The sequence below is a fragment of the Marmota monax genome, unplaced genomic scaffold, assembly GCF_021218885.2.
Source record: "Marmota monax isolate L192 unplaced genomic scaffold, Marmota_monax_Labrador192_F-V1.1 WCK01_AAM20220418_F8-fsc00125, whole genome shotgun sequence".
NCBI classification, from domain to species: domain Eukaryota; kingdom Metazoa; phylum Chordata; class Mammalia; order Rodentia; family Sciuridae; genus Marmota; species Marmota monax.
This window is the reverse complement of record NW_026695235.1, coordinates 6,169,978-6,191,032: the sequence shown is the minus strand read 5'-3', so window position 1 is coordinate 6,191,032 and position 21,055 is coordinate 6,169,978. Positions and strand designations below refer to the sequence as shown.

General features: G+C 46.7%; 1 long non-coding RNA gene and 1 pseudogene across 1 annotated transcript; one reads left to right on the top strand and one right to left on the bottom strand.

Moving 5' to 3' along the window:
• Positions 1-14: 14 nt before the first annotated feature.
• On the bottom strand, positions 15-9,449 carry LOC124089178 (uncharacterized). Its single transcript, XR_006850649.2, has 3 exons — positions 8,488-9,449; positions 8,000-8,109; positions 15-1,069 (listed from the first exon to the last, which is right to left on the bottom strand). It is a non-coding gene; the product is annotated as an uncharacterized LOC124089178 (long non-coding RNA).
• Positions 9,450-14,447: 4,998 nt separating this feature from the next.
• On the top strand, positions 14,448-17,789 carry LOC124089254 (heterogeneous nuclear ribonucleoprotein M-like; annotated as a pseudogene).
• The last annotated feature ends 3,266 nt before the right edge of the window (positions 17,790-21,055 follow it).

Genomic DNA, 21,055 nt, shown 5'->3' with positions numbered 1-21,055 from the left:
TGTTTATGAAATGGACAGCAGCAGCTTTTGTTTCCAGATGTGGCTCTGTCTCTAAGGTGCGAGGGATCGCAGCCGGAGCCTGGGGGACTTGGGGTTTCAAGGGCTGCCAGCTGTGCCAACGACCAGCTCTGCTGGCCGGACACCCAGCAGGGGCCACCACCGTGCACGATGGGAAAATCAGAGGGCAGTGGCTCAAACTCAGCCACAAGATGCTTGAGCGACACCCACAAACCCAGTCACCGTATCCCCACTTAAACTCCGAGGCAGGGCAGGAGGGAAGGGGCGCTCTCAGAGGAAAGAGTTGCCATGATCACAAAGTAGGGACAATGCTGTCTTCTACCATGAGCAGGAGGAGCCCACGGGAAGAACACAAAGTGAGGAGAGAAAACAAAGGAAGCACACCTGGCACGATGACTCTCTAGGTGTCGGCAAGAAGCTTAGGAGCTCTGCTGCCCCCAGGGGCCCCGGGGAGACTCCTCTGGCTTCTTCTCTGGGGGGACCGGTCCCAGCTGCAAGAGAGCAGGTTGACGGCTCCTTCCTCCACAGAGACCTACTGGGACAGTCGGGGGGCCTGACTGTTCCGGGAGCATTGATGTCCTTTCTGGCTGTGACCTAAGTCACATGGCCAGAGCGCTGTGCATGGTCACACACATCCCCCATCAGCTCTGGGAGCCTGGGCCACCTGGCTTTAGCGAGTGGGACCTACCTGGACTGGAGGAAAGCCACATCAGACTGCGAGGTCTGGGTGTGAAAGAGGAAGGGGTGACACCAGAAGTGACAGAGAGGCTTCTATTCTACACCCTGACAGCTAAATAGGAAGCTGACCCACAAGAGACCTTGGTTCCCTCCCCAGGTGACAGGGTGTGAGAATGCAGTCCCCCGCCTCCTTCTCGATTTCCCATCTTCCTTCACTCCCAGGACAATCGCCTGGGTCCTCTGAGCCTGTCATTTGCCACATCCATCCAGGAGATGGCTGCTTCTGCCACAACTTCAGGGCTGGGGGGCGTAACCCAGACGCTTCTGACAAGGACGTGGTCGGCTTTTGGGAGCAGGACACACAACTCCAAACCTGACAATGAAAAGAAAACACAAATCAACTCAGCTGTTTTCCAGGAAACCATCATTACAGGCATAAATCACCCCACAATCCTCGTGGATTAAGAAATGCTATTTCTTTGTTTCTCTAAATCAATTCAAAGTTGGCTGTGATCCAGAGAGGCCTGAAGTCTGCCATGTTTTCTGGCTCCCTCCTCCTGCCTCAGGTCTCAGGGGCCCAGTGCTACCAGAGGCCCTAGGCTTGGAACTGGGGGAACCCCTCTTCCACCTCAGGGATGTCAGCCCAGGGCCTCCTGACAGTCTCACATTCACCTACGAATAGGCCTTAGACTCTTCTGCCATGTGCAACTTGGGGGAAAAATAACTTTTCCCACTCGTCCCTGGGAAGCCACTCTTGAGACAGTGCTGCCACCGTAACGGCTTTGGCCTTAGCCTTGGGTTTCGCCTTTTGAAATCAAAGGCCTCCGAAATCTCCCACAGGATCCTACTTTCATGTCAGCCACTGTCATCCTAAATGGAGACATTTTGAAAACTATAACATACTCAAAAATCATCACAGCCCATCACATGAGGTATAGACAGAGGAGAGCCAGGATTTGGAGCCTGAAACCAGGTCCCACCTCATGGCTTCAGGTCAGGTGCCGCTGTCTGCAAGACTGGAGTCAGGGGGGAGCCGGGAGAGACCCCAGAGGGGCCCTTAAGCCCAGTGAGGCCAGAATGGCTCACTCCTGCAGGAAGCCAGCTCCAGGCAACTGAGAGCCGATGACGCTCTGTGACCAGTCACTGTGGGACGAGGAGGAAGAAAGCAGAGAAACCAGGGGCAAGACGGGGCTGAGAACGTTGAAGAGATTTAATTAAGACTGAAAAGTTTTTAGAAAGCTGCTCCACATCTCCTTTACATCCTCACCCCTTTCTTGCCCAAGAAGAGACACGGTGGTATGTGTGAGAGAGACAGACAGACACAGGGACAGAGAGGCAAAGAGAAGTAGTCTTAGGCCCTGTATATTTTAAGCCATTTTCTTAATCAAAAAGCACAAAGTCAATTACTGGGCAACCATCCAAAGGAAAGCAGAGAAACCTGGTTCAAGTAAATTATTTTAAAATACTACCAACTGGCTTCCGCAGGTGTGTGGAGGGGAAGGCATTAGTAAACAGCCCATTTCCTGCCTGGAAAAGGCCAGGAGAGGTCACCCCATAAATCAGGGAGGGCCCAGCCTCTGGGAGGCCAGTGGCCAGCCTCTTCCTCACTCTCACCTCCCACTCAGTGGCCTCACCCCAGGCGCCCAGCATGACCTGAGGTGCTTTCTCTTTAAAAGCTCAGCCCCTCCCCTGCTGCTACTGGTAAATGATTGACAGGGGAGCCCTCCCGGCTGCCAGGCTGCCCACCAGCCCCGGCCTGGAGCATCAGCTCCCTCCAGCTCTGGGGAAGTCTGGGATGTTTTCAGTCATCCCAGGCATTTTTCCAAAATAAAGAATTTCCGTAGGTTTCCCAACCAGAATAATAAGGAGCAAGAAGGTCGGGTTTAACAGCCAGGAAAACACGGGAGAGTTTGGGTCTAGTGGCTTCGACAGGTGTCTGCGGGAGCCATGCCTGCCTTGGGGAGGAGCTCCCCACTGCCCTGCCCATCATGAGTTGGAGGCAGTGAGGGTCCAGGACACTGGAGAGGGTGGGAGAATGGGGAGGCCAGGTGCTGGAGGGAGCTCCACATCCCGGCCCTCTCCTATACGTACCTACCCATCGGGCATCTTTATTTTCCCATCAAATCTGATTAAAGCCAGAATGAGACACCACTCCACACCCAGGAGGACAGCTAATCTTTAAAGGCTGACCATGTCAAATGGAGGTGGGGATAGGGGTTTGCAACTTAGTGTAATTCCGTTAGTGATTGGAAGGGAGCAGAGTGTGGCAAGGGTCCCCCTCTTGACCTGGGAAGCAGTTCCACAGGTGTGTTCATTCTGTGGTCCTCTATCCAGGTGGACACTTAGAACTGGGACTCTTATTTGTTTTTATTTTCTTCATAACTCAACGCTATGCTTCTCCATTTTCCCCAATAGACTGTGAACTTGGCCGTCCTGGTCACTTTTTTATTCCCGTGACATTGCACATGGTAGTTGCTCACCAGGGATTGATGGCTGAACGTGTGGTCCTGTGCTTTACAGAAGCAGACATGCCACTCCTCTGACAGGTTTTACGTACGACTTAGTTCAACTTGAAAATCCACTGGCACAGAACTTCCCAGGACCATACTGTATGTCAAAGAGGCCTCCTGTCACCATAGGCCCTTCCACTGCTGGACAAGGGGAAGGTCTTGACGGAAGCCAAAAGGGAGGAATATGAGGAAGGCCCTTCCCTTTTCCTAAGTGGAAGCTGCACCTCGTTTCACCAGAAGGTCAGCAGTAGACAGCAGAGACGGACATTCCCCCACCAGCCCAGAACATAGTCAGAGTTATGGTCAAATCAGGGTCCTGGGAAGAAGCTCTGGAGTGTGATCCTAGGTGCTCCAAAACAGCCAAGCCATCTGGTCTTCAGTGCACAAAATTCTTTTAATGAAAGCAAAGCCTTTCCATTCCTATTTAAAGAAAATAGGCTTCCTCCATCTTCTCTCTAAATCCTCCGTCTGTGTCACTACCCATCTTTACTTCCTGATGGCTACCTCCTAGGTCAAAGGCTACTATGCACGAGGGTTCCCAAGTCCTCCCCATCTCCCCAGGCTGTTCCTTCGCCAGTCTTCTCTGTCTTGCGTTGTTCAGTTCTTTGGCGTCCATCTGCTTTTCTATCTTTCTATCAACTACAGAGAGAAATGTCTGACTACAAATTGAGGAACTATTTCTCTTGCAGTTCTGTAAGGTTTTTTTAAACATTTTTATTTGTAGATGGACACAATATCGTTATTTTGTTTATTTAGGGGTTTTTTTTGTTGTTTTTTTAAACGTGGTGCTGGGGATCCAAACCAGTGCCTCACGCATGCTAGGCAAGCGCTCTATCACTGAGCTGCAACCCAAGCCCCAGTTCTGTAAGTTTTACTTCATGTATTTTGAAGTTCTGTTGGTAGGTGCTACATGCTACATTGTTCAGGGTTCTTCTGAGACAGGAAAAAAAAAAAAATATATATATATATATATATATATATATATATATATATATATATATGAATTTTTTGAAGATATAAGGGACGCCTTAGGGGAATTGCCTCACATAATCATGGAGGCTGAGGAGTCCCATGGATTCCAGTCTTGGAAATCAGGGATCCTCCTTTCTCCAGTGTTGAAGATTAAACACCCAAGAAACCCTGAGGCAAGCACAAAAAGCAAGTTGTGAGGGAGAGAAGGAGGTGGCTGTGTCTTGCCTTTTTATAGATCCAGGTTTCCTCTCCCTCCCCACCTGCCTAAGGGCAGGAAAAGAGCAGCCCAGGTGGGTAATCATTAGCAACTCCGTGTTGGAGGATCATTCTGGAGGTGTTAGCAACCCATTTCCTTTTCTTTGATAATTAGCCAATCAGTCCTCGTCTCTCCCAGGGATCATTCACTGTCAGTGGTGACCACTTGTCCTCTGCCCCTGTCTCACCATGACAGGCTGTCTGCAAGCAAGAGACCCTGATATGACAGTAGCATGGCTCCATGCAAGTTCAAAGGTCCAGGAATGAGCCTTGGAGCCCAGATGCTGCAGAATCTGAGTTCTGATGTCCAGGGACAGGAAAACAATCATGTACCCAGCTGTTCTGTCCTGATCCCCAGCTGATTGAGTAATACCTGTCCAAACTGATGGCAGGTCTTCCCATTTAGTTCATTTAGGCTCACATGCCGATCTTCTCAGAAAACCCCTTACAGACACACCTAAAAATAATGTCTTACCAGTTCTCTAGGCTAATCCAATCAAGTTATCAGTTAAAATTAGCCACCACAATGTATAAATTAGAAGTGTTATGTTCTGGGCTGGGGTTAGGGCTCAGTGGTACAGCATTTGCCCAGCACATGTGGGGCACTGGGTTCAATCCTCAGTACCACATAAAAATAAATAAAACAAATGTATTGTGTCCATCTACAACTTAAAATAATTTTTTTAAAAAAGAAATATTCTTTTGATTTAAACCTAACCATATCAATAATCACATTAAATGTTAAAGCTCTAAATACACCAATTAAAAGGCAGAGATTGTCAAATGAATGAAAAACAAAAAACAAGACCCAACTCTATCCTACACAATAGAATTCTACTGAAAAATAAAGACATAATCAGTTAAAAGTAAAGAATAGAAAAATACACAATATTAACTCTGATTTTTAAATGATGGAAGGATGTATTGAAAGAAGGTCATTCTAAAGGGGTCCTAACAATTCTGAACAGTTTACCCTTTCACTTCCTTCTCATAAAACAGCCAAAGCAATCTTTAAATTCAGAGTTTTCCTTTCAATACAGTAAGACTAAGTTCATATGTTTGAATGCCTATTCCAACAACAAAGGGGATGGGAGAACAGTTATCAAGTTTTTGTCTGTCTGCTTTTAAACTTTTCTTTTTGTACTGGGAATTGAACCTGGGGTGCTTTACTTACTAAGATACTTTCTTTTTATTGTTCATTTGAGACAGAGTCTCACTAAGTTGCTGAGGTCAACCTCAAATTTGTGATTCTCCTGCCATAGTCTCCTGAGTGCTGGGATTACAAACATGTGCCACTGCACCTGGCTTAATTTTTTAATTCTTGAAAAGAAAGCTCATGAAATTCTTTTTTCAATACTAGGGATTGAACCCACAGTCTCATGCATGCTAGGCAAGCATTCTACCACTGAGCTACACCCTAGCCCTTTTTATTTTTATTTTGAGACAGGATCTTGCTATGTTGCTCAGGCTGGACTTGAACTTGCCATCTTCCTGCCTCAGGCTCCGGAATAGCTGGAATTACAGCTGTGCACCACCATGCCTAGTAAAACATAATGTTTTAAATCAGGGTGGTGGGCTGGGTGTCGTGGCACATACCTGTGTTCCTGTGACTCAGGAGATTGAGCCAAGAGGATAGTAAGTTTGAGGCTATTCTCAGCAACTTAGCCAGATCCTGTCTCAAAATAAAAAACAAAAAGGGGTTGGGGATACAGCTCAGTTGGGAGAGTGCTTGCCTCACGTGCACAAGGCCCTGGGTTCAATCCCCAGCACCACCTAAATAAATTAAAAGGACTAGAGTACCTTTGGGTTCAATCTCCAGTGCTACAAATAGAAGAGAGAGAAAAAGAGACCACCATTATCTTTTTTTTTTAAACTGGGGTGGGGGGAAGCACAGCAGGGAGTGTGAGCATGGAGTACTAGGACCCTGGCACATTCTAAGAGCAGGATCACGAAAATAGGTGGAGGGAGGGAGTGGAACTGAGAACCCAGTGCCAGGAGTCCTCTTGTTCATGGCCCCCACCCACCCACGGAAGATTCTTCTAGAGCAATAAAGCAAACAGCTGGAGCACAGGCCCTGGCACCTCACCACAAAACCTGACTCTTGGCATTGGAGGGGGCCATCGTCATAAAACCAGCTGCCTCTTTCTCTGCAAAAGGGAAGTATCCCCTGGAGGAGCCCCGATGACATCCACAGAGCCCTGGCCCCACTTCACCCCTTCACTCCTCAGGAAATCATCAGCCACAAAAAAACAACAAAAAAGAAAACTGACACCAGAGGAAACCGTCCAAGGAAGAGAAGTCAGGTCTCCATTCACTGATCTCAGAAACATTCACTGTTATTTCATCCATAAGAACAGGATGTGAGGGGGCTGGGGTTGTGGCTCAGTGGTACAGCGCTTGCTTAGCATCTGTGAGGCAGTGGGTTTGATCCTCAGCACCACATAAAACTAAATAAAGGTACTGTGTCTATCTACAACCAAAAAAAGCTAAAAAAAAAAAAAAAGAATAGGATGCTATAAAAAAAGATTAGAAAGCTCTTAAATATAAGATTTTAAATAAAATATTTTAAAGTTTTAAATAAAATTTATTTTTAAAAAATAAAGAGGATTGGAATATAGAGAAACTGTTTCAGAGCATAACAGAGATTGAATACAAATAAAAGGGGGCCGTGGACTAGAAGACAAAGACCCAGAGCTCCACGGGAGGAGGCCAAACCTCTGACAGATACGAGATCCTCGGAGGAGGAAACAGAAACACATGAGCAGAAATCATCTCTAAAAACTATGAAATGAAACTTCCCAGGACTGAAAGGAGACATGAATTTACAGATTTAAAGGGCCTAACAATTGTCAGATAGAATTAGGAACTAATTCTAATTAGGAACACACATCCCGGAGAAGTTTCCTGATATCAGGCCAGGCATGGTGGCGCATGCCTGTAAGCCCTGCCTCTGAAGCAGGAGAATCACAAACTGGAAGCCAGCCTCAGTGACTTAGAGAGACCCTGTCTCAAAATAAAAATAAAAAGTACTGGGGTTGTAGCTCAGGGTTAGAGCACCTAGCATGTGTGAGACCCTGAATTTAACCCCTGGTAGCGCACACATGCACACACACACACACATACACACCATCTTCTTTCCATTTCAGCTGCTGACTTTATTCATGTGCAGTAGCACATGCCTGTAATTTCAGTGGCTTGGGAGGCTGAGGCAGAAGGAAGGTGCTAAGCAACTCAGTGAGACCCTGCCTCTAAATAAAATGTTAAAAAGGGTTGGGGTCATGTCTCAATGGTTAAGCAGCACTGCCCCTGAGTTCAATCCCTGGTACAAAAGAAAAAAGAAAAAGAAAAGATTAAAAACATCCAGAAAGGGAAGAACACGAGATCATGTAGACCAACTGGTGCCTCTTCTCCACTCCCTTCCCAGTACTTCTCAGAGCACGTGACTGTTACTAACTTGGACATACTTTCTTCTGACTCCTTCATTAGAGAGATCTCACCCAGGTCGTCCTCTGCTGCACATGCAGGGTCGGGGTAAATTACAAGTAAACTATAGGTCTGCATTTTACCTGGGGGCGAGCAGGGAAGACAGGAATCACCGGGGCTCCTTGGCTAGCTGGCAAGTCCACTTTGACCGCGCTGCGGAACAAACGTCTGCTGCCTCAGCAAGTTCAAGTGCCTGAGGGTGGAGGGGAAAGGACGCAACAGGGGAAACAGGGTCAGGTGCCAAGGTTGTCAGGGGTCAAGGTAATAGGTCTTACACCACCTGGCAGCTACACAGCCCAAGGGCACTCGTGGGAGGCCTCAGTCCAGAAGCTGCATTTGGAGAGCAAGTGGAATTAACTCAAAGCTCAGGGGGTCACTGGAGTCTGGGGGAGATGAGGGCACAGCAGGGAGGGCAGTGGGACAAGGAGGAGACTTGGGAGCCCCGGAGCAGCCGGTTCCTTAGTCACCCTGTCCATCCAGACCCAGTGGGCCCTGCTCTGCTTAAGCTCAAGGTTAGGTCAGCAGTGGACACTCAGCCCAGACCCCTCTGCATAGACTCACGGCCACTCACCTTCCCTCCCTGCTCCCTGGGCTGCTGTCGGTCACTGTTCTCAGCCATAACTTACTCTGCTGGTTCCAATTCCAATGGCAGGGAAAGAATGACAGGTTCACCCAGCCTCCGCCCCTCCACCGTGAGGAGCAATCTTCCTGTCTTATTTCCTCTTTCCATTTCAGCTGCTGACTTTATTCACTCCCCAAAGACCAAACCACAAAACCAGAGCAGTGTGCGAGGGCCAAGGTCAAACAGAATTCAGCGCCGCTCAAGGCGTGCACCTTCAGTCCACGGGCAGCTGGATCCATGGAGCACACCCAGCAGACCAGGCAGGAGAACTGGACAAGCGTGAAATGACGACAGGAACCTTAGGAGCCACAGGAGGTGATTGTATCAACCTGTGTCGAGGAAGACAGTCCTAATTCAAACGCAATAATGACCCCACAGTTCTACTCCTGGGGATATATCCAAGAGGATTGAGAGCAGGCGCTCGAATATGAATGCGCTGTTGATGAACCCACAGCAGCGTTATCACAACAGCCAAGAGGTGGGAACAGCCCATTTGTCCGTCTACAGAGAAATGGAGAAACAAAATGTGATGTCTCAGGACAACGGAACCCAAGCTACAAAAAACATTCAGGTACTTCTACAGTGTGGATGAACCTCCAAGGAAAAATTGTGCCAAGTTATAGAAACCAGACACAAAAGGTCACGTATTGAATGACGTCGTGCGTGTGAAATTGCATGATGTTTTTAAGATTCATCCACGTTGTAGCATGTACCAGTCCTTCGTTATATACCTCCTGGTGCCCTGCTGTACCCACCTGATCAGATTGGTGGTTGCCAGGGCCCAGGGGGAGAGAAATGAGGAGTGAATCCTTAATAAGCAGGGGGGTTCTTTTGGGGTGATCAAAATATTTTGGAACTACATTGATGTGGTGGTTGTGGAACGCTATGAATGTGTTAAATGTATTAAATGCTACTGAACCGTGTGCTTTAATGTGGTTGATTTTATTTTACCACAGTTTAAAAGTGGCTAACTCTGTGTTATGTGAATTTCATCTTAATTTTTTTTAAATGCAACGCTAAAGAGTCTTCTAAGGCGCGTAACCAAAGAGGAGAAAAGGAGCTCACAGCCTGAGGCTGCAGCTAGGAAGGAGGAGGCAACAGAGGGACTCAGCAGGGGGACCCAGACACCCCTGCTGTTCCTCTCTAACCACTCATGGAGGAAGAGAAATCGCCAAGCGATGGCACTCCCAGGGGTCCTGAGCACCAAACTGGAGGAGGTGGAGGACAAGAGACACCCCTGCTCTGCCTCCCTCCGAACCCTTCAGTAAAGATGCAAAACCACCAACACCTGTGGGCAATGGGGGGGGGTTTGCTGGGAAACTGAGGAGACTGAGCTCTGTGACTGGGTTGGCACAGCGTGGGACACACGTAGACTCAGAAGCCAGGATCCGGGAAAGAGTGATTGATAACTGAGTTCTATAAAAAAGAAAGCTCCATTTAGTCTGAAATCATGACAGGGCCCAACCCCTTATTACAACCTTCAAGACCATTGGCCAGAGGCAAGTGAGAAAGCACCAACCAGGAGCAAACACAAGTGCGTCAGCTTATGGGCACAGCAAGTGGCATGGAAGAAAGAAAAGGAAGCCAGGCATGGTGGTGCACACCTGTAATCCCAGCGACTCAGGAAGCTGAGGCAGGAGCATCGCAAGTTTGAGGCTAGCCTCGGCAACTAAGTGAGTGACTTAATGAGACCTTGTCTCAAAATTTTAAAAAAAAAGGACTGGGGATGTGGCTCAGTGGGTTCAATCTCTAGTGCCAAAGAAAAGGAAAAAAGAAGAGCTAGAGGGAAATTCTGAAGGCTCTCTCTCTCCACCCCAAAACAGCTCCTAGGAAAGAGCTCAGGCAAGATGGGCTCCCTCAGAACAGCCCTCCCACTGGGACCAAAAGGCTCCAAGAAAAGGCCACCGGCACCCAGCACCCCTCCCAGCTTGGGGCTCCTCTCTGCAGTTCCCGCCACCTGCTAAGCTTTTCCCTGGAGCATCAAATGGTTCTTTCTTCCTTTACTTGGTTTCTGCTCAAATGTCAGCTCCTCAGAGAGGCCTCCTCCCCTACCTAGGAGACCTGAAGATTCACCTGCTGCTCAACCACGGACACCTGGTGCCCGCTGCAAGGCATCCCCCCAACTCCACTTCCCACCAAAGAGACTGCACAAGAACCAGCTGAAATCTAAGGGTTAGCCCTGTGGACACAACAAGAAGCGATCGACCCGCTTTCCCAGGGAGTCGCAAAATCAGAGGGACCACAGGGCCATAGTGGTCTGTCCTCCCCTGAACCTTAAAGCAACTGTTCCAGCCACTGATGCTCTAAACAGAGAATTACACTGTTCATATCCCACCTTCCACAACAAATGCCAAGGGGAGGTTCAAACAGTGCTCAGGGACGCAGGTGCTATGTCTGACTCTAGAACGACCCTCAGAGGCCCACGTGTAACAGTCCTCAGCTTGGTGCTGGGGTGGGGGGCAGTACTTAAGAGCTGGAGGCCTACTGGGAGGTCTTTAGGTCATGAGGGGCCTTCCCAGAGGACACAGAGGTATCCCAAACCCTTTCTCCTTTTTGCTCCCCGCCATGAAATGAGTAGATCTGTCCTGCCATGTGCTTCTGCCTCCACAGGCCCAAGAACCTTGGGCCAACAGACCCCAGACTGGAAGTCCAGTAGCCAAAATGAACCTTCTCTGTTTCTAAGTTGATCATCTCAGGGATGAGTTACAGTGACAGAAAGCTGACACACTAGGAAGAGAGATTCCAACAGACACCCCACGTTTCCATCACCTCTGAAAGTGAGCCAGGCTCCTTTGCCACCTATCCCTCCTTTCTCCCCCAGCCCCAGTAACTACTGTGCAGCTCCATTTATATAGAGCTCTAGACCACGCAAACAGGAGTGATTTCACCTTGTCACTTCTCATGTGTTATGCCTTGTGTTCATTTTTCTTGCCTATTGCGAGATCCATAACCCTTTAACCCTGCTGGATGGAAGTGTTGGAAGCGAGCATGTTTATTGCAAATCTGGGGGAACAACTTGGTCTTTCACCTTCTGCCTGATGTTCGTCAGTATCCTTAGAGAAGACCAAATGAAGGATGGAGGTCACCAATTCCTGGCTATACGACAATGTCTTTCTGTTGACTTGTCACATGAATAATAACTTGGCTGGGTATAGAAAGTTGGATGAGATAGCACCCCTCAATCAAAGCCCTCAACAGACATTGTCACATTTTCTTCTTCCTTTTAAAATGGCTAAGAACTCTGAAGTCAGACTAATGTTTCCCTAGCAGACAATCAATTTCAACCATATTCCTTTTAACCTTGTCTTGCAATAATTTTACTCAGAGTTTATAGTTCCTTATTTTTGTCCTGAATAATAAAGGACTCCTTTGATGAACAAATATATGCCTTCCTTTATTTCCAGAATTTCCATTTTTATTATACAGTTTAACTTTTTTCCTATTCAATCTTCTCCACCATATTTTTAGGGCTACAAACTAGCTGTACTTAGTTATTTGGTCTGTCTGTCCCCCATATTGAGAATTGCTCTTCCTTGGGTGGAAATGTTTGTTATCTTTATAGTAGTGATGGTTTCACAGGGGTGTGGCTCTGTGTGTGTGTGTGTGTGTGTGTGTGTCTACATAAACTTCCAAACTCCACATTTATATATGTGCAGCTGCAATATAATTAGAAAAATCTGCTTGAAGATGGAATCTGTTTGAAATTAAAATAAATAACTCAGAAGTGAGGAAGTCATACAGTGAATAATCATCATTGAACACTGAACTTGTTACATAATAGTGACACCTAAATAATGCAGAAATTAAATTCTAAGGCTATGATCAATATGATTCCTGGGAAAGAGAGGAGCATTTAATTATTTTTAATTGGTAATGACATAGAATAGGACAAAACTCCAGGAGAAGCAAAGACAATCGAGGGAGAGAAAACAGAGAGGGCTAGTTATGCCCTCGAAATTGGTACACCGTGAGAGACACACTCAGCACACTACTGAAAGTTGCAGAGTAATTACTAGTCCAAGGCCGGGGGCTGCAGGTCTCCCTGACTCAAGGGAAAAGAAGTCAACATCAGAAAAGGGGGAAACCAAAGACATAGCAAGAACACCTTAAAAAGACAGACTCACCCCCCTTCTCTTCCCGATGAAGGCAGTCCAGTAATACAGTCAGACAAACTTAATAAAAGCCAAAAATATGCATAGTGAATTGAAAAAAACAAAATCTAAATGCATACTTATTTATTAAAAGCAAGTTAGAAAAGCTGAAAAAAACTTAGGAAAAAAAAAACTTAGAAAAGCTGAAAGTCAAATTAAAGCAAAATTAGAGGCAAAATGATGGTACCTAAATCCAAAGAAAACAAAGTAAGTGATATTCATCTCCAAGGAAGCTGGCTTCAAGGAAAACTCATCAGGTTATGTACAAGAGTCACTTGTTCTGATAAACTTTATCATTCACAGGAAAACACTATTTCTCAGGAACCAGAATAAATGACAGAAACACATTAATAGCAAGATATATAAACTCAATTCCTTCAGACCTAATCATCAAACAAGATGGTCTGAACAACAGGCTAACCAAGACTGAGCACCTACATGTATATCTAATCCTATGCCCTGAAAAGAGAGAGAAAATACAGTGCACTGTCTTTTTAAAAGCAGCAAAAGACTTACAGTTTTACAATATGTAGGATCGGGAGGAAAACCTCAGTGAATTCTTAGAAGTGAAATACAAGCCACATTCTCAACCTGTAATAAAACTAAAATTAATAAAGTCGAAGCAAAAACATTAATAGTCAACCTATTGGAAATGTAAAAAAATCTTGTTTTTCCTTATTTTAAAGAGGAAATCCAAGGACGACTGCAACCCTTCTAGGAAATTACAATAATGAGGATATTACGTGTCGGAACCCCACGGGAGAGGGGCAGAGCTGAGGGCAAAATAATCATCACATCCTCGAACACTTGGCGGAATGCAAAAACTAATCAAGCATTTTGGGGGAAACTTGGAAAAATTAGTACAGAACTTAAAGAAGACAGAAGGGGGAAACACAGCAAGAACTGATAATGAATTCAGGATTTATTTTCTTATTGAAAAACCGGCCACAAATAAGCTTGATCTTTTTTCTAAAGGTAGGGAATGGGGGAGCACAAATACATAAAACTAGGATTAAGCACCGAAATAATCACAAGACAATGCTTAGGCAACTCTGCTAGTTAAGGATCTTGTAAGAAAGTCTCTCTTACTTACTAAAACTGCCGAGGAAGTGACAAAAAAAAAAACTAGCAGGTCTTGGTAAACACTGGAAAAGGTGACAGTGACTATTCCCAAGCTGATTCGATGGCAAGTTTTTCAACTTTCAGAAGGCAGGTGCTACCAGATGCAGTAGCGCACATCTGTAACCCGACAGCTTGGGAGCCTGAGGCAGGAGCATCAAAAGTTTGAGGACAGCCTCAGCAACTGAGCAAGACCTTGTCTCAGGAATGTGGCTCAGTGGTGGAGGGCTTGCCCAGCATGTGCAAGGCCCTGGTTTCAATCTCCAATACTACCAAAAATAAAAATACATAAATAAAAATGTTTTAAAAACTGGAAAGATGCTTTTAAGTAGAATATAATGTGGTGAAATTTCTTTAAAATGATAACATACTGTATGGACATGTGTGGACACTTACACACACATTAAAACCAATCAAACACAAAGCCCAGACGGAGACAATGGCAGCAGGGGTCGAAGTGGGAGCAGAGGTGGCAGCGAGGGAGCCCAAAATGCAGTAGGAGAGAGGTGGCCCAGCGTGCCCAGGGGCAACAGGGCTCCGGGCAGGAAGGGTGAAGGAGAACCACCTACTCAGAATGAAAGGAGAAGGGAGACAAACCTAAAAAGAGGAGGCAATCGCTTTGAGCCATATGTGAATCCAACTGAAAGATACAGAGCCTTCCTCACAATCGTACCTTTTGATGTGAAATGGCAGTCACTTAAAGACCTGGTTAAAGAAAAAGTTGGTGAGCTAACATAGGTGGAGCTCTTAATGGACGCTGAAGGAAAGTCAAGGGGATGTGCCATTGTTGAATTCAAGATGGAAGAGAGTATGGAAAAAGCTGCTGAAGTTCTAAACAAGCACAGTCTGAGTGGAAGGCCACTGAAAGTCAAAGAAGATCCTGAGGCTGAACACGCCAGGGGAGCAATGCGAAAGGTGATGGCTACGACTGGTGGGATGGGTATGGGACCAGGTGGCCCAGGAATGACTAATATCCCACCCAATATCCTAAATAATCCTAACATCCCAAATGAGATGATCCACCCATTACAGGTGGAAGACTTGGAAGCACAGTATTTGTAGCAAATCTGGATTATAAAGTTGGCTGGAAGAAACTGAAGGAAGTTTTTAGTATGGCTGGGTGTGGTGGTTCGGGCAGACATTCTGGAGGATAAAGATGGAAAAGTCGTGGAATAGGCACAGTGACGTTTGAGCAGTCCATCGAAGCTGTGCAAGCTACATCTATGTTTAACAGCCAACTACTATTTCTTTAAAGCTTTTTTTTTAACCTTTATTTTATTTATTTACTTTTATGTGGTGCTGAGGATGGAACCCAGTGCCTCACAAGAGCTAGGCAAGCGCTCTACCACTGAGCCACAACCCCAGCCCTCCAACTGCTATTTGATAGACCAATGCAGACAAAATGGATGAGAGGGCCTTACCAAAGGGAGACTTTTCCCCTCCTGAACGTCCACAGCAACTTCCCCATGGACTTGGTGGTATTGGCATGGGATTAGGACCAGGAGGGCAGCCTATGGATGCCAATCACCTGAACAAAGGCATTGGAATGGGAAACATAGGGCCTGCAGGAATGGGAATGGAAGGCATAGGATTTGGAATAAATAAAATGGCAGGCATGGAGGGACCCTTTGGTGGTGGTATGGAAAACATGAGGCGATTTGGATCTGGGATGAACATAGGCCGAATAAATGGTGGAGGTGGAGGCAGTGTCCCTGGGATCAAAAGGATGGGCCCTGGCATTGACCGCATTGAGGGTGCTGGCGTGGAGCGCATGGGTGCTGGCATGGAGCGCATGGGCACAGGCCTGGGTCATAGCATGGATCGAGTGGGCTCCGAAATCCAGCACATGGACTCCGTTGAGCGCATGGGCTACGGCATCAAGCGTATGGGCCAGACCACGGAGCACATTGGCTCTGGTGTCGAGCGCATGGGTGCCGGCACGGGTTTCGGCCTGGAGTGCATGGCCGCGCCCATCCACCGTGAGGGCCCCACAATTGAGCGCATGGGCCTGAGCATGGAGCGCAAGGTGCCCGCAGGTATGGGGGTGTGGCCTGGAGCGCAGGGAAGCTAATAATCTAGAGCTCATGGGCCTGGAGAGAATGAGCCAACAGCCTGGAGCCTATGGGCCCAGCGATGGGCCCAGTCCTGGGCGCTGGCATTGAGTGCATGGGCCTTGCACTCAATGGGTGGTGGCGGTGGTGTCAGCTTCGATCGTGCCATTGAGATGGAATGTGGCAACTTTGAAGGAAGCATCGCAAGCCATGCTCCTGGGGTGGCCAGAAAGGCCTGCCAGATATTTGTGAGAAAACTCCCATTTGATTTTACATGGAAGATGCTAAAGGACAAAGTCAACGAATGTGGCCACATGCTGTACGCCAACATCAAGATGGAGAATGGGAAGTCCAAGGGGTGCCGTGTGGTTAAGTTTGAGTCGCCAGAGGTGGCTGAGAGAGCCTGCAAGATGATGAATGGCATGAAGCTGAGTGGCTGAGAGATAGATGTTCCAATAGAAATGCTTAAGCAGTTGCCTTTTTTAAACATCAATTCCAGACCTGAATTTGTATTTCTTCTTGTTAACCATTTTAGTTTGTTGGCTAATTTAACAAATTTAATTTGTTGGCTAGGGACTAATGAATAATGTGTTGACAGTGATTTGATGTTTAAAAAATTCAGTTGCTTTTTGGGGTAATTTGAATTACTTTTTTTAATGACTGGGGTTCCATTTGACTGTTTGCATTGAGTCGCAATGTGCACAATTTTTTATGTAGTTGTGGCATCTTGTTGACATCGAATATGACTTTGATAATAAATACCAGTTCCTGAAAAAAATTAAAAAAATAAAACCAATCAAGAGCATGTCTACTCTGTTGTTGAGCAATATCCTGGAAGAGTCGGACTATAAAATGAACAAGATAAGGAAAATAAGTGGTTGCAATTAAGAGGGGAAATTATATTTATTTTCTCATTCTATGACTGCATGCCTAGAAAAATCTAGTTCAATAAAAATGACTGATTAAAGAATAGACAGATAAGCAGACAGACAAGATAGATAGATAGGAGAGATCATAGGTAGGTAAGGTAGACAGACAGTTGCTTAAAAAGTTTTCATATTGCCAGGTGCTATGGTGCACACCTGCCATTCCCAGAGACTTGGAAGGCTGAGGCAGGAGGATCATGAATTCAAGGCCAACCTCAGCAACTTATTGAGGCCCTCAGCAAGACCATGTCACAAAATAAAAAAATAAAAAGGGTTAGAGGTGTAGCTCAGTGGTAAAGTGCCCTTAGTTAAATCCATGGTTAAAAAATAAACAAAAATGCTTTCATGTAACAAGCAATAACTACAGTATCAGGATCGGATGGGATCCAGTTAGGTAAACTGCGCTAGTCACAATGGAGAATAGTTAATACAGGGCATTCATGAAACAGAGTACAGGTGAGGAAAGGGGACTGTGACGGGCAAAAGAAAGACCCTCAAGGATGCCCACTAGTAGTGCCCAGAGCCCGTAAATAACATGAGGGTTCAGTCAGGGAATTGAGGTGGCAGGTAGAGTGAAGGAAATCATCAGTGGATCCTAAGGCCTCAAAAGGCAAGGAGATCTTATGGGTTACCCAAGTCCACCCATGTCACCACAAGGGTCCCAAGTGGAGGAAGGAGACAGGAGCAGCGGAACTAGACAGGGGCAGCTGAGAAGGCCTCCGCTGGTGTGGCTGGCCATGAAGGTGCAGCGAGGTCCAGGAACCAAGGACAGCACCTGGGAGACCCAAAGAGACAGATCCTCCCTGCAGCCAGGGGGAGCGGAGGGCTGCCACTACTTGATCTCAGTCCTGTGACACAGGGTTGGACTTCCAGCCTCCACCATGGTGAGTGGTGCTGTTTGAAGCCACTCCTTCATCTTGGAGAGCTTCCAGCCCAGAGACACTGCGTGCTATGGTGCAGTCTCCCATCTTCTCCCCTTCAGACCCACAAAGGGAAATTCATAGAGGCAGGAAGCAGTTGTCACCTGAAGGACGGGGAAGCAGAGGAAGAGGTGGGAAGCTTAGCGCCAGGTCTGTGGAGCTGGGCCACACCTGAGAGGAAGATGTGTCTGGCTGGAGCTGGGACCCCTGGCACCTCGAGGCACCAGGAGGTTCGGGGAGTGTGGCAGTCACCTGAGTGGTATGGGTGGAGCCTAACGCACAGCCAGTTTCCCAAAGAGCAAGGTGGCTTGGAACGGCAGCCTTGGCATCCCAGATATAGAAGTGTGAGTCTGGAACTACTACGAGACAACAGTGAACAAGTAGCACACGGCAACTTAAAAATCATTGCTGAAAATGTATTTTATATCGACATTTTAAAATTCCAAAAAAATACATTTTAAATCCCATTCAGATGCACAGATGGAATATTATTCAGTGATAAAAAGAAATGACCTGTCAAGCCACAAAAAGAAGGAAGGACATATAAATGCAAACTGCTAAGTGAAAGAGGACAATCTGAAAAGGCCACATACTGCCCGATTCCAACCACGTGATATGCTAGAAAAGGGAAAAGTACGGAGATAGCCACAGACCAGTGGGTCCGTGGGTCAGCAGATCAGTGGAAGGAAGGACAAACAAATGGAGTCAGGGATTTGGGGGGCTGAGAAACAATTCCGACTCTTCCGCCAGACCCTGCAGCGGTGGCTTCCTGCCATCACACATGTCAAAGCCCCTAGGATGTACAACACAGAATGAACCCTAGTGTAAACTAGGCACTAATGAATAACGTGCTGACGTTGATTTGATTGTAACCAATGCACCACATCAACGCAAGAGGTCATTGACAGGGAAACTGGGCAGGAGGGGACAGGCGAGGAGTTACGGGAACTCTGTGCTTTCTGCTCAAATATTCCGTAAACCTAAAACTGCTCTAGTAAACACAGCCTATTAAATTTTTTAAAGCCCAAGGAAGGGTCTGGGGGTGTGACTCAGTGCTGGAGTGCTTGCCTAGCATCCACCAGGCACTGGGTTCAACCACCAGCACCACAATCAATCAATCAATCGCCCAAGGAATAAGCTTGAGGAATACACAGGACCTTCATGAAGACTCTTCAGTGCTCCTGAGAGGAACCAGTAAAGCCGGAGGGAAGGGAAGCACCCCTGGGCTCACCTAGGACACCTCAGGGTGCTGAGTGTCCCTTCTCCCCAGAGACACCTAAAGTCCAGTGCAATCTAATAAAAGCTTTAACCTATTTTGGGGGGATGGGGAGAGCTTAAAAATATTATTTTTGAAATTCAAACATAAGAATCAACATATTAGGGGCTGGGGTTGTGGCTCGGTGGTAGAGCACTCGTCTAGCACATGCAAGGCCCTGGGTTCATTCGATCCTCAGCACCACATAAAAATAAATAAAGGTATTGTGTCCAACTACAACTGAAAAATAAATATTTAAAGAAAAAAAAAAAGAATCAACATATTAGCCAGGGAATTTCAGGAAACGAAGAGGAACATTAGGTGACATGTGGCACTCTGGGTCTTAAGCTGGCTTGTGGCTCTGGCCACCAGCCCCACTCACCCTGACTTGCCCCTCTGTTCTGGTGACATTCCCACATTTCCTCTGTGGAACCTTATCCTCCCCTCTCCCAGCCCAAGAACCCTAGGTGCAGTGACCCCACCACCACATTGACCAGGCTGTGCCTGAGGCCCCATCAGTGAGAGGCGACTGGGCTTGTGCAGGAGTCAGAGAAGCCTGAGACAAACCTGGGAGAGACAGGCCTGGCAACTTTGGCCCAGGTGAGAGTAGGGTCCAAAGAGGGAAAAAGAAATCGTCCTGGGCAGTGCTAGCATTGACCCCCTCCCCGGGCTCCTCATTCAATACATCCCTGCACCCGAGCCGGGGTAGATGGATCCTCCCCGGTGGCTGGCAGAAAGGCACAGAAACCTGCAGTGATTCAAACAGCGGCACTGCCACGGTGTTGGGGAATTCACAGATGGTTCATGGAACAAGTGAATATAAAAACAGACTCCCCAATATATGGAAATGTAGCAAATAATGGAGATGGCATCTTGAATTAACTAGAGGAATAAATTGCTCAAGAAATGGTGTTGAAACAGCTGGCTAACTATTTGGAAAATGAAGCTTGGGTTTCAGCCTCACTCCTGCACCTAAAGAATTCCACATACATCAGTGATTGGCTCTTATAAAGAAACTGTAAAACCTAGAAGAAAAGGAGTGAATATTTTTATAATGGGGGTGGCAATGTAGGCCTTTCTAAGCAGAAAGGAAAAAAAACAAGAAATTTAGTTTTGTACTAAATACGGACTTTAAAGTTGGGGTGGGGGGAAAGTGCAAACCCCAAAAACAATCCATATACTAAGAAAACAATTATAACACATATATACAGGAGCGCTGATGAATCAACAAGAGAATAGAACAACTGAAAAGAAAGTGGGCAAACAGCCAACAGGGACAGGAGGAATTCAAGAAATTCAAAGGAAAACAATAATATTTTTCAACTACCAGATTACCAAAGACTTAACTTTCTATTTAACTGACCTCACCTGTGCTGCTGGTGGGACTGTAAATCCCTGTCACAGTTTAGTAGGTGTTTGGTGACAACAGGATTACAACTTAACATCTGTGCACCTTCCGATGCCACAGTTCCTAGGCCTTGTCCAAAATACTTTGGCATGTTGGCAAAATAGTAGGCACAAGATATTTATGGCAGCATCGTCTTCACATTAAAAAAAAAAAAAGAGAGAGAGAGAAAGAAATGTGGCGCGTCATCTACTATTAAGGCTGGGGTTAAACAGCATGTGAAGTCCATGGACAGCCTTCGGAAGCCATTACCAGGCTCACAAGTGGCCCATCCTTGGCCAACGGTCGGTTTTCTGGCCTCTCCAGGCATGCCATGCACCGACCTCCTTCATCTTGGAGAGCTTCCAGCCCAGAGACACTGCGTGCTATGGTGCAGTCTCCCATCTTCTCCCCTTCAGACCCAGGCCTCTGTTCTGGACTTTCTTCTCTTCTCTGCCTGGTGGTTTCAACCAGCCCATAAATTTAAATTCTCATTCACGTGCTGCTGGAGCTCTGGTTCTGCTATTCCACTGCCTCCTTGATTGCTCTACTCCAACTGAACAGAGCTTAAAGTTCAGATCCCTCACCCCGACGTCTCCCCAAACTCAGCAGATGTTGTCTCTCCCCAGGCGCTCGGGCCTAGAACCCAGGTGTTCCTCGTTTCCCTCTTCCCCTCACTTCTTAGAAGAATGGCTCAGTTACCTTTCCATT